Here is a 15,632-nt window from a genome sequence, read left to right as displayed (position 1 = left end):
TCTGTTCAGCGTCCACAAACTCCTTCTGTTTCGGGGAATCCCAAGATTGGCAGGGCTTTCTTACCTGTTCTCTGGAACATAGCCTGGGACAATCAGAGGCACTTGCTGCGGTGTTTGAATCTGAAGGGAGTGACCAATTCCCCAGGATGGCAAGAGAGTATTCATGGCAGTTCCATCAGTCTCATAAATTCACGTGTCCACTGGCAGCCATGTGCGGTGGCATTCTAAGAGGACTGTCCCCGGGGCATGATCTTGTCTGAGCTCCTGACGACTGAGCCTACCTTGGTTTCTGCCACTTTTTTTTTTTTTCAGTCACGCCAATGACTTACCTAATATCTTTCCAATAAAAAATGTTCTGATTAGGTCACACGTAATCTTTGTTGTTGTTATTTGCAGGTTAGAATACTTCTAACAGTGTTCTATCACAGAATGAGTTTGGCTGAATATATACTCTTGTCCCCGTGTAGTGAAAAAAAGGACAGAGGCTACTGAATCTAAAAACTACCTCCAACATAAACCCAGATGTTTGTTCTTCTCAAAAGCTGGCAACCTGGTGACAGAAAATCCCAACTTAAAAAAAAAAAATCTCTACATTTACTAAATTGTAGGAGATAACAAGTACACTTCCATTAATCAACTGTGCGATAAATGATGACTCACCCACTGGTTCATTCATCTAGCACGTATTTATTTTTATTTATTTATTTTTATTATATTTTTTGGGGCGGGCACGTATTTATTGAAAGCCTTCTCTGTGTCAGAAAGAGACAAGAGGAGTGATTCCTCATGAACCCTTTCGTTTTGGGGGCATCTATGTAAGTACGGGCAGAGAAGGCTGAAGGTAGAACATTTGTATGTTATAGACACAGAAAAAAATATTATGGGCAAAACCTCTGAAAAATTCATGCCATTTGTTCAATACTGCCTAAGACTATTGCGTACAGACTTTAACCACTCATTTAATTAGCCAGCACTCTAGGCAAACACAGAGGAGGTTAACTGGTCACTCTCTCTGCAATTCTCCTTACACGTTTCACCTCTACGAAGGATTCTCATCAGGTACTGAACTGGAACCGTGAGAACTGCTATGCAACCAGGTTTTGAGTAAAAACCTGGCTCTCTGGAAAATCTGAGCTATGAACCATGCTAAATCTCCAGGTTTTCAGGGTATCATGCTAGCAGGCACCCAAGGTTACCTCAATGATTATTTTACCAACTCTGGGGAAATTCTTCAACGAGGTATTATCTATCTTCCTTTTGGCAGAAAAGGGAAAAATAGCAGAGAGACAAGTGGTTGCATCACTTGAACTATGCCATTTCCATCCTGGAAATGTTTCTGTCTTGGTTCCCTAGGTAGAAAAGAAAGTGGGCCTTCTTGTGGGAGCTGTTTTTAGCACCTGATTTCTTTTTTGAGAAATCTGTTCCTTTCTTAATGTGAATGATTAACAAGACTAGCTTTCAAGTACAGTTTTAGATCAGAAACGAGCACATCACGGGAAAAGTCAAAGGAATTTTAAGGTTTTAAGATGGGAACTCAGCAGATTTGGCCCCGAGTTCTGGGGAAGGGTTTGTGTGCTAGCTTTTCTGTTGCAGTGATCCTCCAAGAACCAGAAAAAGTACAAGCTGAGAAACAGCAAGTCAGTTCCCAAGTGATAAAAAGTTGAATTCTGAAGAAGGACCTATTCAGGAAAGCACGCACGGACCAACGCAGTGACGGGTGTGTGCAGATACACGGAGGGGAGTCGACAGGCCTGCTTCCAGGTTTGCTTGAAGCCTAAATCTGCGAAAACACACAGCAAAGTACTGGATCTAGTTCTGAACTATTTGGGGCCCAGCTACAGGAAGGACCAAAACCACACTAATATCTACTTCCGATGTAAATCTGGTTCTGGTTTTTTGGAGATAAAATAACTACCAGCCCCAGTCTGACAGTTTGGCGACGTTCAAGAAGCTACAATAAGCCGCAGCCCTAGGGCTGTATGGCTTGAACGATCAGTGTTATAAAAGAACGATGTGTCCGAGCCTCTAAGACCTTTTACCTGAAATGACCCACAAGTAGGGCTCCAACCTCAGAGAAAGAACTTGGCTTTTATACCGTGCAATTCAAACCCAGTGGACACAACGCGGCTGGTTGAAAGGTGTTTGAAAGGAGAGTGATTTTCAGAAAGGAGACAATAAGAGCTCTTGGGCCCCTGAAGGGAGCTCTCTCTCTTCTTCCAGGCAGGCAAGCAGCTGCAGGCTGAGGGCAGAGTGATTTGCCTCCATGAGACGGTGAAAGGTGGACACGTAGGTGTCGCTCAGAACTTCAGTCTGGTTCCGTCAGTTCAGCCCAAATGCACACGGGGCACTGTGCTGCACCCCAGAAATCTAACACGGCCCTAGGGTTCAGGAGGAACACTGACCAGACCTCATTTTCTGGGGGAAAGAAAGGTTTCTCCGGGGGAAACCTCTCCTCAAATGACTTCCAATAGACAAGGTCATATCAAAACCAGGCGTGCACCAGGCCGGCTGCCTGGGATGACAGTTTCATTTACTGAGCACCTGCCACACAGCACACGATGACTCCCAGAAGCTCACCACCCTTGCGTCCGACAGGCACTGAGATCATCCTCCCAGGGATGAGGAAAACGCGACCCTGTGACATTCAGTCTGCAGGGCTCCAAAGCCTATGCCTCTCCTGGGCATGGCTCGTCCTGAGAACAGAAGTTCCAGGCCGACCAGAGGAGACCTCGCCACTCATTGATACTTAAGAAGCATCTACGGGGGGCTGAGCCCTTGCTGCATTCTAGGGAAAGAAGGGGTGACCCGGGCGGCACAGTCCCAGCCCTCATGGACCCTCTGGTTCGGGGGGAGGATAGACTGGGCACCCATGTTCTAAGCAGGGAAGCCGAGAGCATGTTGGAAGCACAGTCAGGGTGTTGGCAAGTCCTCAGGGAAGCCCACCCTGAGTTAAGTGACCTAAGCTGAGGCCTAAAGACCTACTAGAATGATACTGAATTTGTCTTGCTAAGTTAGAGGGAGGTGGTGGTGCAGGGGAAGGGCTCAGCGTAGAGAAGAGAGTGGCAACCAGAATGAAGAGGAGGGAGAATGTGATCTGTACAGGAAACGGGAAAAAGCCCAGTATGGCTGGGGAGAGAGCCAAGAGGCGAGTGGGACCCAGAGCCCGCAGGGCCTTGCGGGCTGCTGCATCCACGCCACGTGTAGCCCAGTATGGCTGGGGAGAGAGCCAAGAGGCGAGTGGGACCCAGAGCCGGCAGGGCCTCGCGGGCTGCTGCATCCATGCCACGTGTAGCCCAGTATGGCTGGGGAGAGAGCCAAGAGGCGAGTGGGACCCAGAGCCCGCAGGGCCTCGCGGGCTGCTGCACCCGTGCCACGTGTAGCGGGAAGCTCCTGAGAGGGATACTGAAGAACACAAGCCCAGATCTGCATTTTAACACAATTAATCTAGGGGCAAAGTGGCCAGCTGGAGACAGAAGTGACCGCTATTTCATAGGCCTCCGTGGACAATAATGCTAGACAATGCTAGAAAAAATGATAGTAAAGAAGGAGAGAAAAATTCTTCCCACAATCCTCTCACCTTGAGTAACTATTCCCTGCCTTTCCTGCTGGTCTATTTTTATATATTAAAAAAGGGAGGGGGATTATTTTCGGGAGAGCGATCTGTATCCTGCCTTTTCAAAAACCTGATTTTCAACTGCTGTATAATATTCCAGCCTGGGGGCCTGCCCTAATTTACTGAAGCGATTCCTTGTTGTTGGCGACTGCTGCTCTACTCGTCCACACGTACGAATCTTTGTCGGCATCTGAGTTTGTTTCCTAGTGATGGGTTTTTGTGACCCGGGCGGCACAGTCCCAGCCCTCATGGACCCTCTGGTTCGGGGGGAGGATAGACTGGGCACCCATGTTCTAAGCAGGGAAGCCGAGAGCATGTTGGAAGCACAGTCAGGGTGTTGGCAAGTCCTCAGGGAAGCCCACCCTGAGTTAAGTGACCTAAGCTGAGGCCTAAAGACCTACTAGAATGATACTGAATTTGTCTTGCTAAGTTAGAGGGAGGTGGTGGTGCAGGGGAAGGGCTCAGCGTAGAGAAGAGAGTGGCAACCAGAATGAAGAGGAGGGAGAATGTGATCTGTACAGGAAACGGGAAAAAGCCCAGTATGGCTGGGGAGAGAGCCAAGAGGCGAGTGGGACCCAGAGCCCGCAGGGCCTTGCGGGCTGCTGCATCCACGCCACGTGTAGCCCAGTATGGCTGGGGAGAGAGCCAAGAGGCGAGTGGGACCCAGAGCCGGCAGGGCCTCGCGGGCTGCTGCATCCATGCCACGTGTAGCCCAGTATGGCTGGGGAGAGAGCCAAGAGGCGAGTGGGACCCAGAGCCGGCAGGGCCTCGCGGGCTGCTGCATCCATGCCACGTGTAGCCCAGTATGGCTGGGGAGAGAGCCAAGAGGCGAGTGGGACCCAGAGCCCGCAGGGCCTCGTGGGCTGCTGCACCCGTGCCACGTGTAGCGGGAAGCTCCTGAGAGGGATACTGAAGAACACAAGCCCAGATCTGCATTTTAACACAATTAATCTAGGGGCAAAGTGGCCAGCTGGAGACAGAAGTGACCGCTATTTCATAGGCCTCCGTGGACAATAATGCTAGACAATGCTAGAAAAAATGATAGTAAAGAAGGAGAGAAAAATTCTTCCCACAATCCTCTCACCTTGAGTAACTATTCCCTGCCTTTCCTGCTGGTCTATTTTTATATATTAAAAAAGGGAGGGGGATTATTTTCGGGAGAGCGATCTGTATCCTGCCTTTTCAAAAACCTGATTTTCAACTGCTGTATAATATTCCAGCCTGGGGGCCTGCCCTAATTTACTGAAGCGATTCCTTGTTGTTGGCGACTGCTGCTCTACTCGTCCACACGTACGAATCTTTGTCGGCATCTGAGTTTGTTTCCTAGTGATGGGTTTTTAGAAAAGAATTACTGAGCCAATGGGTATAAATCTGTTTAAAGGTTCTTTATCCATGTGGTCAAAGTGTCTCTTACAAAGGTTATGCTCCCTGCATTATATTTTTGTTCTCATGCCACTGCTGTTGTTTTCTGTTTGTTCGTTTCACTTGTGTATGGAGGCCTCTTGTGTGAGTTGCTGAAAGCCTGGGGTAACCAGCTGTGTCAGGTATAAATAAACACCTCTGTCTCCCCACAACTCCATCTAAACTGAGAATTAACATTAAAAGAAAAAACCCTGCCAGTTAAAAACAATACAAATTGGTATTTTATTATTTCATGTGTGTGTGTGTATTTATTTATTTTTTGGTGACTTATTTAATCTTAGTGCTCAATCGCATAAGAAGATGCTCAACATCGTTAACCACCAGAGAAACACAGATTAAAACCATAATGAGACATCACCTCACACCTGTCAGAATGGCTATCGTCAAAAAGGACACGAATAACAAAGGTTGGTGAGGATGTGGAAAAAAGGGAACCCTTGTACACTGTTTTTTTTTTTTCCCTTGTGCACTCTTGGTGGGAATGTAAATTGGTGCAGCCACTGTGGAAAACAGTATGGAGGTTTCGAAAAAAAACTGAAAGTGGAATTACCGTATGATCCAGGAATTCTGCCCTGGGGTATATAAAAAAAAAAAAAAAAAAAAAGAAAACACTAATATGAAAAGATACACGCACTCCAATGTTCCCAGCAGCATTATTTACAATTGCCAAGGTATGAAGTAACCTAAGTGTCCATCAATACATGAATGGATTAAGAAGATGTGATATAGACACACACACACACACACACACACACACAATGGAATCCTACTCAACCATAAAAAAGAATGAAATTTTGCTCTTCACAATGACATAGATGGACTTGGATGGTATTATGCTAAGTGCAATAAGTCAGACAAAGACAAATACTGCATGATAACACTTACATGTGGAATCTACAAAGCAAAACTAGTGAATGTAACAAAAAAGAAATAGACTCACAGATCTAGAGAACAAATTAATGGTTCCCAGTGGGGAGAGGGAAGGAGGAGGGGCAAGATAGGGGTAGGGGATTAAGAGGTACAAACTACTATGTATAAAATAAATAAGCTACAAGGATATATTGTACAGAACAGGGAACATAGCCAGTATTTTCTAATAACTATAACCTTAAAAAATCATGAATCACTATGTTGTAAACCTGAAACTTACTGTATGTCAACTATACCTAAATAAAAAATAAAAATGGGCTTAATCAGTTAAAAAATTTTTAACGCTCAATCAAACGTAGAAGTCAGGACCCCACCGACTGGGACTTTTTAATGCCACTATGATGCAAGGGCTTAGTCCTGGCATGCCCGTCTCCACCTCATTGGAGATTCATTTTGAAATAAGAAATCAATTTCCATCACCCCAGAACTCCCTGGGCAAGGTCCTAAGTTCCTTCTCTCACACCACTCTGAGCTCCCGGGCTGAGCTCTGACAACTCCATCACTGGTAAACTGGTTTGCACACCCAGTACTGGTGATAATTATCCCCTTCAGCATCACCATCAAACACAGTTAGCAGATGCTAACTTGGTGCCCTGCGCGGCAGCAGACGGGGCAGAAAGTGGATTAAACAGTTCCCCACACTCCAGGAAACTTTGGTCGAAAACAGATCATAGTAGCTTGGACAGACCTGAAGAACTAGAAGAAACAGAAACAGATCAGTACAATCAAGCAGTCGATGGATGGCACGTCGACGCGGACACGATACGACCACGACGCTTGGGGCAGGGAACTCCTGTTGCTACACTAGTGGCTCACTGACCATTTCTTGGATGTGATGCTTGTGTGGTGCTTTATCAGGTGCCACAGCAGGAACGTTTATAAACGTAGACAGAATCAACACAGGGAGCGACCTGATGAGGACTCATAACTAGGGCGGTGAGGGTGTCTTCCGTTCGCTTCTGGTGCCTGGGTGTCTCCCCTCTTGGGTTGTAAATTCCACGAATTAACAGGGAAATCCGTCTGCTCTTGTTCATCACGGTTTCGGCAGTGCCTAACGTCTGCCTGGCACGTGAGGTGCTCAGTTAATATTTGTGAACACAAACTTTCAGAAAGACACTTTAACGAGCCATAAAGAGAGGAGTGTCTATATTTTATTCACAGGATAACCTCAGCCCTCACCACGGGGCCTGCCGCAAAAACAGTCTGGTAAACGTTTGCTGCGAATTGGCTAAGCTTTCTTCTACAATCACTTTGCGGGGGGGTTAGAACTGGCGCGAGGGAGACCGTCGCACACTGTCAGTCTCCCTGCCTCTGCCATCATTTCTGTCACTACCTTCCAAGGTTCATAGTACCGGGAACATCGGCCTTACCCTTCCAGATCCCAGCATCTTCCTTGGCTGTCAATCAGTAACAGCCAAGCTCTAAAACCACAGTTTTGACTCGAGGAAACAAATGACCCTCAGGTGCAAGGTGACACGACCATACACGGGTAGAGAATTAGGAACACAGCACACAGTGAAGGCACCTAACCATGCCCAGATCTGCAGAGATCATGTCTTTATACATGGAGTTGCTAATCAGAGACACTCAGTAGAGACCTACACGTAGGAAGAGGGAGTACCAAGTCCCTAGCCTGCCCCGTGGGGCCTCTGTCCTCTAATGCATAATCTAGAATTCCCAGGGGTTGTCTAAAGCAGCGCCTTCCCTCCGTCAGAGGCTACTTAACACATTACCAGTTGTTCATTTTCCCCCCCAAGTTCCTTCGAGGGACAGGGTGGCGGTTATGGTGTGCTCTTCAGTGTACTGGGCATGTCAGATAAATTATGCTTGAAAAGGTGGTGAGTCGAAACAGGTCTTACCAGTATTATATTTCAGATAGGTTAGAGTTATGTGGGCTTTTGTGAGATAAACGGACATGTGAACACCACTTATTTACATTCGTTTATTTGTCGTGGGGTGGGGAGGGGACCTGCTCCAAGTACCAATAAAGTTCTGGGACGCCCATCCTAAGATGCAGATTGACCCTGTGATTTCCTATCTCTAAAGTGCTAGGACAGGTGTGCAGGACACTCTGATGATACAGCGTCCGTAATCTCTTCACCCAAATCCAGCCCTTGACTTTCTGAGTTCCATCTGCACGAGCCCCCGTGTTCTGATTGTAAAGTCTCGGGTGGTTAAAACGCAAGATCTCCGTGCAGTTTCCCAGGTGGTGAGCTCTACTGCAGGCCCAGACAAAACACAGTGGTTTGCTGACTAGGAAGAACATCACTCAACCCTGGACACGAACCTGCCCAGAACTTTCCAACTCACCCTGCTTCCTCATTTAACTCTCCCTCTTTCATTAAGAGCAAAACAACCAACCAAAACACCTCTCCTTTTCCTTCCCATTCTTCTCCCGTCGGCCGTGCAGTTGGGGCCAGCTCCCAAAGCCCTTCCCCTCTGCTGTCAGGGCTCCAGACCTGCCCTCCTTCCTGTGACGGCAGCCGTGCATCCCCGCTTTCTTCTCTTTCTCTCTCGTTCTCGGTGGCAGAACCAGAAGACGGAGGAGGACACACGTCAACACAGCAGCAGGCCGCTCCCTTTCCCAACTTTCAGGTCCAATACATCCTACTGCATCTCCAGAAACAGGGGTGTGTGCACCGTAGCCATGGGGGAGGGTGCTCCAGAGAAACCTTACCTGACAGGATTTCCTTCCCACACCTGGGCTTGAGATTCTGGGGTTTGTTTATTTGTTCTTTGGAGGGAATGAAGTATGCTCTCCTTATAAATACATGCTCTGTTTTCCTCAACTGCCATTCTTTTTCTATTAGAACCTTTTCTTCTGAAAGCCCTAGTAGCCAGAGCTTACGGAAAGGTGCTTTGAGTATAGGCTTAGCGGGATGGATCCATGTAGAAAGTCTCCTTCAAAAGGGATCATGACTCTCAATTATCTCTAAGCAGAATCAAAAATATGAACTAACATATCAATAAAATAATGCAGATTTACATTTGAACAGGGACGGCTGATGTTCTAGAATAGGAATTGTATAATAAAGAAACCACGCTCTAAAATTCTAACTCTCCATCCTGTTCATTCTGATATCACTTCAAGAATTTTTCCATTTTCGAAGACTACTCAGCCATAAAAAAGAACAAAATAATGCCATTTGCAGCAATATGGATGCAACTAGAGATTATCATACTAAGTGAAGTTAGGTCGGAGAGAGAAAGACAAATACCATATGATATCACTCTTACATGGATCTAAAACATGGCACAAATGAACCTACCTATGAAACAGAAACAGACTCATGGACATAGAGAACAGACTTGTGGTTGCCAAGGTGGGGTGGATGGAGAGGGATGGACTGGGAATTTGGGGTTGGTAGATGCAAACTACTATGTTTAGAATGGATAAACAACAAGGTCCTACTGTATGGTGCAAGGAATGATATCCAATCTCCTGGGACAAACCATAATGGAAAAGAATATTAAAAAAAAAGAATGTAGGGCTTCCCTGGTGGCACAGTGGTTGAGAGTCCGCCTGCCGATGCAGGGGACGCGGGTTCGTGCCCCGGTCCGGGAAGATCCCACATGCCGCGGAGCGGGTGGGCCCGTGAGCCATGGCCGCTGAGCCTGCGCGTCCGGAGCCTGTGCTCCGCAACGGGAGAGGCCACAACAGTGAGAGGCCCGCGTACCGCAAAAAAAAAAAAAAAGAATTTTTTTTTCCATTTTCAACAGATCAGACTCAGCACAGTTGATTTTCAGGCAAAAAGATCTTTACTAATATACATATATATGGACATATATACATGCATGCATATACATATACACACACACATATACACATATATATGGCTGTTTTAGCTCTTGCTGAACTAAATAAAAATTGTTTTTATGTCAACGAAGTAAGCTTAAGACAAAGAAGTGACAAGGAAAATGGTAAGATCAAGATTTTTTATACTTAAATCCTGACCATGGCACTTCCTAAAACCGATCTTGGAAGTAGCATTACAATGTGGACAATCTACAGCTCTTCCAATATTATGAATCTAAAATAAAAATTTTAGACTTCTGTTGGTTAAAGATAGACCAGAGAGAATCACAAGACAAGTTTAAACCGAGCGCTACCATTACTAGTTGTTCTTTATAACCTTGCCAAGTGTGGTAAAGAACTATTCTGACTTGGTGGTAGAAGGGAGCTGCCGGCTTGCTGTGGTTAATATCAAGTTCAATATTTAGTTGCCTTATAAAGGAAATAGGCACTTGCTTCCTTGACTCACAGTGGGTTTAATTCCCCCATAGCCCTAGGAATAAATTTCTTAGAAATTTCCCTTTGGGGGGAAAATTGGTCCCCTTTAAATGTGTATGACAGAAACCATCCCCCCAAATCACCCATCACCCAACTGCTCTGTGGTCTTGGCCACAAAGGATCTCACTTCAGAGTAGGCCCAAGCCCAGCGATGGGCACGGACCTGATCACAGAGAACTACCTTCACTGCTCTGACACCTTTGATCACTGAGTCATAAGATTCCCCAGGGAAGAAATTATTAAATTACATAATTGTTCTTCCAAATTCACAAGCGTTCTCTTGTGGTTTAAGAGAAGTGACTGATTGCCGATTCTTTCTTCAAACTAATAAACTTTAGTAACCAAGGCTCCAGAAAAACAAACTCTTCTGTTGGCTGCCCGGCCTCCAGATTTTGGTTGTTCGTTTCAGAGATGAATGTTTCATAGAGATGAATCCCACCTTCCACCTTTCAGGTGTTTGAGAGTTTCCATGCATATCATCCCAACATCATCGCAGCTTTGATGGTGATGGGGATGGCACAATGTATTACATTAATCAGCTATCTTTTTTGACTGCCAATGTATCATGCTAGGGGCTTTCGGTATAGTTGGATGACTGACTATTAGAACTGGTGGAACTCAAGAAGCTAGAAAGGACGGACCTGCAGGTAAAGTCAGAGCTGGGTCCAGAGGCCAGGCTTCCTGACTCTAGGTCATACTCTCATTCCACTGCAACATAGTTCTTTGCCGTGAAAGCCTGTTTAAACCTTGTGTACGTTTAGTTGAAATTCAGGAGAACACCATGCATTCTATGAAGAGTCTTGGTTTACTTAGAGGAACCCAAGTGGTTAAATAGGACCTGTCACTGGTTATTTGAATTGAAACTGCATGCTCAGAACTCTGTAAGGAAGGGGATCGTACATCCATATTTCTTGATTTCTTCCCCTCTATTTGCTGTGAGGATCCACTTTCTCATGGGAACTTTAAGCTCTGAGTGTAGAGCTGTCACTGACGCCATGTTGACCTGTTACCATGGAGATCGCTCTGGTAACAAACAAACCTGCCACAGTCCAGACACACAAGTGCCTCATTCTGACTCCCAGAAGGATTATTCTACCCCCAACTTCCCCCAGTTTAAAGTTCATCTCTGCTAGGATTTAGCTCTAAAGTTTTGGAGATTGACTTTTAAATGTCATTAAAAGTATAAATACTCAGAGACAAGAAGTAAGGCAAGGGTATCTCAAGACTTTAACACGACAAAGTTCGCACACAGCGACTGCTCCCTAGGTTGGAGTTATGGACTCAGTTATTACATTACTTGACAAGGAACCAAAAGTAAAATGTGGGGGGAGGACACCACTGGAATTCCCACCTAACACTTACTGATCATCAGCAATGCACTGTTTGCACAGTGTCTACTCATTCCTGCGAGCTGTGAACCGTTAAAGCACTCCTAAGAGTCAATCCCTACCTTTTCAGAAACTGGAGCTCTTTCCTAGATGGCGCAGGTCGATGGCAATGCTGTCACAAGCAGTGTCTAACGCAAAGACAAATACACTTGATGTCTGTCATCAGTTAAAGCCTTGTCAGAATCGCTCTGAGTCTTATGCAAGAGCTCTGGACCAACCAGGAGGGTGGAACAGAGCCATTGCTTATTCTTTATTCACAGAAGTCAAAAAGGCTTTCTTTCTCTAGTGTAGAAAAAAGCAAAAAAAAAAAAAAAGCTCCATTTGTGCCTGAGACCTCGGTACCTTTCCAGAAGAAGGTCTATTTTAATTTCCCCTAAATCTTAAGGTTACTGGCGGGCAGGCAGAGGGAGCAGGGGCTGTGGTGCATCAGGCTGACAGTGGACAGATATGACCTCCCTGTCAGGATTCCCGGGAGTTACAGAAGGGAAAGGGAGGCTGGGACTGCCAGGCTCGTGTTCAGAAGCTCAGGCTTCAAGCTGGGCCTGGACCACATGCAGACATGAAGTTCTCTGGTTGCATTTATGATGGGCAGAGGCAACTCCAGCTCCCAACAGCGTGAGCTGAACAAAGGAGGTGAAGCTTCCTTGCTCTGCACAACTAGAGCTGAACCCGGGCCACTGCCTCGGTCCCCTGGGGACCTGATGGTCAGTGAAACTGTTAAGCACGTGGTTAGACACTGTCAACTCCCAACATCCAAGGCCTGGCGGTCCAGTTGGGGAGCTCAAGCCCAGTGGATTCAGTTCTTTCTCCCCACAGCTGCTCACTGACATTTTGCTGATCTGAATGAAGGGCAGGGAATATTAAACAGAGGCTAGAACTGGAACTTATTAAGTAGCAACTTTCTTTTCGTTTTAATTTGAACGGAAGGGATATTGAATTTCATCCACCTGTCAGTCATCTCGCTCCCTGTAGCACCTCTTCAGGTCCCGCAACTCCTCTGTTAATATGGTCTTCCTCCTAGTGGATTCGCCCCTTGCGATGCTGCCAGGTAAGGAAAACATCCGAGGAATCATCCCATCCAAGGGACTGGGATGCACACCAGCTCTTACGCTAAACCTGCCCCGCCTCCCCGCTTCGCCACACCCCCAACTTCCTCACCAGAGGAGCAAAGGAGCATAGTGTAGATTCGGTCACAGCATTTCAACAGTACTTTCTTTTCTTCCACCTTAAGCCCAAATGCGGAACATAGTGTAATGAAGAAAAGGAATTTTTTTTGAAAGAGCCCACTGGCAGCTAGAGGCCAACGAAAGATTAATATGAGAGACTGCATTTCTCTGCAGGAGAAGTGACACTGTTTCTCCCCTTACTGTGAACTCCATACTGACACCTACTTAAGTGTTTTGCTACATTTGCCAATGTACTCTGAGTCTTTTATAATTAGACACCATCAAAATCGTATGTTTCTCTCAGATCTTCTCCAGGATGTTATCTGTGTTTTAAATATAAATGAATTTTTACCAATAAAGATGTTAAAAATATACACACACACATATATATATAAATGAATTTTTAAAAATATTGTGGCCTTTATTGAAAAATAATTTTGAAAGTCTATATTCTTTGGGGAAGAAAAGTGAGATTAAGAATGGGAATGAGGAGGAGGAATTCCGGAGCTCTTTTCATGATGGTGAAACAAGTAAAAAAAAAATGATAAAACAACGTTGGGCTTTAAACAATAGGGCACACACTGAAAGCGTACTTGTACAGAGGAAATTTAATAAAATCAAGCAGAATCAAGACAAAACATGTTCTTTCTGTAGAGACTTAAAACATGTCCTTGGTTGGAAGCTTTTTAGATATTTATTTAGCTCTTATAATTACCATTTACCAGCACGGTAGGAGCTCAGTAATTACTGGGTTTGTTGAATGACTCTCCAAGTTTTTTCTTCCTTAGACTGACTTCCTACCTTACTCATCTTTGCATTCCTAGCACTGAGCATAGTGTTTCTTCAAATCAATGCTTCTCGAATAGAACCAGATTTGAATTTTCTTCCGAACAAGCCCAGATAGCCACAAACAATATTTCACAAGGTATTTCACAAGGAAAAGGATGCAGTCTGGCACCGGGAACTGTTCTTACCCACCTGAAACACGGCCAGCAGACTTCTGTCCTATTTTGCAAGGTGTGGCCAGAGCTGGCCAGTGAGGTTCTAGGCCAATTTGGCCCCAGGATGAACCCAAACAGGTTCTCTTCCAGAGGCAAGGGGCAGGGCTATATTTGCTCAGTTTATGCCCAGGTATATGATTTTCCACACCGGAAAGCTGCAGGCTTTTCTGCCATTACAAGAGCATGATGACTATGAGGTTAGTTTTGTTTCTTTTCAGGGACCCGGTATAGGTTTAACTCCACTTCTACGCACTGAGGTCAATTTCATAACAATGGACAACACAGACGAGATGCACGGAAGGACACAGGTTCGGGAGCAGACAGACCTGCGCTCAAATTCTGACTCTACCACTGACCAGTTCTGTGTCCTGGAGCCAATTACTTAACGTTTCAAAGCCCTAGTTTCTGTATGTGTGAAGTGAAGATAGTATCACCTACCTCTCAGACTCCTCGGGAGAAAAACAATAATGAGACAATTTATTAAAGCACCACTAACACACAGTGCACACCCCAAAAACATCAGCTGTCTTGTTTGGGGACTTCCCTGGCGGTCCAGTGGTTAAGACTTCGCCTTCCAATGCAGGAGGTACGGGTTCAATCCCTGGTCCCTGGTCGGGGAGCTAACATCCCACATGCCTCGCAGCCAAAAAACCAAACATAAAACAGAAGCAATATTGTAACAAATTCAATAAAGACTTTGAAAATGGTCCACATCAAAAACAAAACAAAACAAAGTATCAGCTGTTTTGACTCAAGGCTAGACTTGTCACCATTTTGCATCTGTGATCTTCTAAACGGTATCTCGTTTTTCTAGCTCTTTGGTTTCGTCAAATCAAAAATGGGTGCTGACGAGACTGTTTGGAGGCAAAATTAGTAATAGTCCTTCACTCATACAAACGGAAGATGAGGTGAAGAATAATGTGGCAGTCCGAAAATTACATATCAGCACATAATAAAACCTAACTGGCAGGGCCAGTCAGCGTCATGACCTCTATCTTGGAAGCCTATTTGGACAAGGATACCCACGATGGGAACGGCTGAAATAAACAACGACTTGGAAACATACTGAGTCTCCCCTGGAGCAGCTGGAAGAAGCTAAACCAAAATCCTGGGACAAGTTCTCTTAAGGAAACTGCCACATTCAACCCATGACCCTGGTCATTTTCAAGTCAGCATTCACTCAGAAACACCCCAAAACAAATCGCTGTTGCCGACGTAGCTGGCAAGCCTCAATTTTTTCCTGTTTACGTCAGATATACTAATTAAAAGTATCTAGCTTTCTGATGCAAGTTTCTTCATCAGACAAGCTGTTATACAGGGGATATTTCTTCCTTGCTCTTCAGAATAAACCCTGTAAGCAAAAGGCAGGGACCTCTTAAAATTGATCATATAATGTCACAGTTGAACAGAACTTATTCAAGTCAAAGAGTTGGACTTCCCCCAATTTTACAGACGAGCAACTGAGGCTCAAAAAGGTGAAATAGCTCACCCTGATCTACAGAGCTATCGAATCACAGCCAGGATTGAACCCTGGCCTCCTGACCCCAAGTCCAAGATTCTTTCTGCCACACCACGTGACCCCTCTAAACTTCACACTGTTATTTACCCCTGCAGAACCCAAGCACGCTGCACACATATAAAATCTCTAATAAACATCTTCCAAACTGACCTACAAATTCTACAATTCTGCTGTTTCAACCTAATGTGGTATTTCAATCCCCAAAGATCCCAACAGTGACTACAGAAACAGTGCTATCTGGTTTAGAGGAGTGTATGAAGCGTTTTTGAAATCATAATCTAATTTCCTCACGACAATGTGAA

The 15,632-nt window shown here is 45.3% G+C and overlaps 1 protein-coding gene across 6 annotated transcripts in view; it reads right to left on the bottom strand.

The window, feature by feature from the left end:
- The window catches only part of ETV6 (ETS variant transcription factor 6), a 124,482-nt gene extending 112,658 nt beyond the window's left edge, over positions 1-11,824 (bottom strand). For 5 of the 6 annotated variants that reach the window (XR_003001545.1, XR_003001546.1, XR_003001544.1 and 2 more), the window contains exon 1: positions 11,707-11,818. The gene's annotated coding sequence lies outside the window, so the exon portion shown is untranslated. Of the gene's footprint in view, positions 1-11,706 lie in introns of all 6 variants that reach the window. The other variant, XM_024733097.1, reaches the window with a different exon arrangement.
- Between the last annotated feature and the right edge of the window lie 3,808 nt (positions 11,825-15,632).

Source organism: Neophocaena asiaeorientalis, unplaced genomic scaffold, assembly GCF_003031525.2.
Source record: "Neophocaena asiaeorientalis asiaeorientalis breed wild unplaced genomic scaffold, Neophocaena_asiaeorientalis_V1.1 scaffold150, whole genome shotgun sequence".
Taxonomy (NCBI): domain Eukaryota; kingdom Metazoa; phylum Chordata; class Mammalia; order Artiodactyla; family Phocoenidae; genus Neophocaena; species Neophocaena asiaeorientalis.
This window is presented reverse-complemented; position numbering and strand designations above follow the sequence as displayed.